We start from the raw sequence: 1,927 nt of genomic DNA on the forward strand, positions 1-1,927 counted from the left end.
GTGCTTTATATCGTTAATTACATGTAGAACTTTATATTCATTTTTCAACTCATGAATTATAGTCCAATTTTGCAATTTTAAATATTAATATTGGTAATTGCATTGAGATGCTTATAATATAAAATTTATTTAGTCTACAAATATTACTTCTGAATCAATAATATAATTTTTATGTACAGACGTAAATTTATTTTATTCCAAAAATATTAATTTAAAATTATTAATATAATTTTTATAGATCACCGCAACGCGCGACTTCTCGACTAGTTATAGTTATAAGCTTGAAACCCTAAATCTCAAATTTGTCCCAAGGTCACTGGGCTTTTTCATTAGTGCAATTTTCCTGATCCTGGGCTGGTATGGTCATGCCTCCAACACAAATCACATAATCTTCTCTTTTCCCTACAACATACCAGCCTTTCTACACACATGTAGACTGGACATGTCCTTGTTTTCATTAGGCTTAATGGCTTTTTAGCCCTACAAGTATGGGTGGAAGTTTCGATGCGGCTTCGAAATTTAAAAACGTACCATTCGACCTTCAAAGTATCTTTGTTGTATCTTTTAGCCCTTTTCAAAAATGCCGGTGTAAATCGGGGAATAAACCTTACAATTCATATTTGGGGTAAAGTTTGGGCGTATCTTTTAACCCTTAAAGTATACATCTCGTTCTTTTAAACTCCTAAAGAATACATTAAAATAAATTAGATGTTCTTTTTAACCCTTAATGTTAAATGCCCCTTTTAACCCTCACGTATGAAATATCAACTTTGTCCACTCCGTTATATACCGGTACAAGACATAAGGACTAAAAGGTACGACAAAAGGTCATTAAGCCTTTTCATTAGCATTCAAAGAGTGTGAAAGAAGTTATTAAAATATTTTTTATCAATATTTCTCGTTTACAAAAACATTAAATTTCAAAAATTAAAATACTAAGTAGGTATGTGTTTTATATATTTAGAAAACGTTAATAACTTATAATGAACTAAAATGGCTATTAAACATAGAATTATACAATGTTTGTCAATTCAGTTCATAAAAAAAAAGTCAATTAGAATCGATGAAAGTAGGGAATTTAAATTAATTAATTTATTTAAAACTTGAGAGTCGACTTTCTTTTTTGTTATTATACAGTAAATTATAATATATTTGTTAGTGTTTTAAAATTTAGTTCATTAAATATGTCAACTAAATGTGATGAAAATAGAATGTTTAAATGAATTGATTTATTTAAAATTTAATAGTCAACCTTTTCTTTTCATTATCATCAACATAATAAATTAATTAAACACTCTACAAACAAACGGAAAAGACAGACAGATCATTAACTTATCTGACATATGTTGACAAAGGCCATCAGACTGTCATGTGGAGGAACAAATGTCACAAGATAAATATCAATCCGAAATACCAGATTATTATGTACAGTACTGATCATGGATCATTGGATATTAAAAAGAAGGGTGATGGACCTACCTATTTGACCGGGTAAATATTAGCGGTCAGAATTATAATAAAATTTTAATATGTTCAGTATTTTAAAATTGTTTGATTAAAAAATATCTCGTCCAATTATTAAAAAACACTCGATAAGACTCGTCTAACAATTAAAAAGGCATAGGGATGGGCATTCACCCCGCCCCGCTCGACCCCGATCCGATCCCCGCTCCGTTCGGGTCGGGGATTCGGGGAATATTTCGGGGTCGGGGCGGGGAACGGGGAAAAGTTTATAAAAAATTCGGGGATCGGGGCGGGGTCGGGGATTTATGTCTCCACGCCCCGATCCCCGACCCCGATTGTATATATATGTAAATAATAATATATTTATATGTAAATAATAATATATTTATATATATTATACTAAATATATTATTAAAAATAGATACCTTTTATAATATTATTAAAATTTTAAAAAATAATATTT

The sequence above is a fragment of the Daucus carota genome, chromosome 5, assembly GCF_001625215.2.
Source record: "Daucus carota subsp. sativus chromosome 5, DH1 v3.0, whole genome shotgun sequence".
Taxonomy (NCBI): Eukaryota; Viridiplantae; Streptophyta; class Magnoliopsida; order Apiales; family Apiaceae; genus Daucus; species Daucus carota.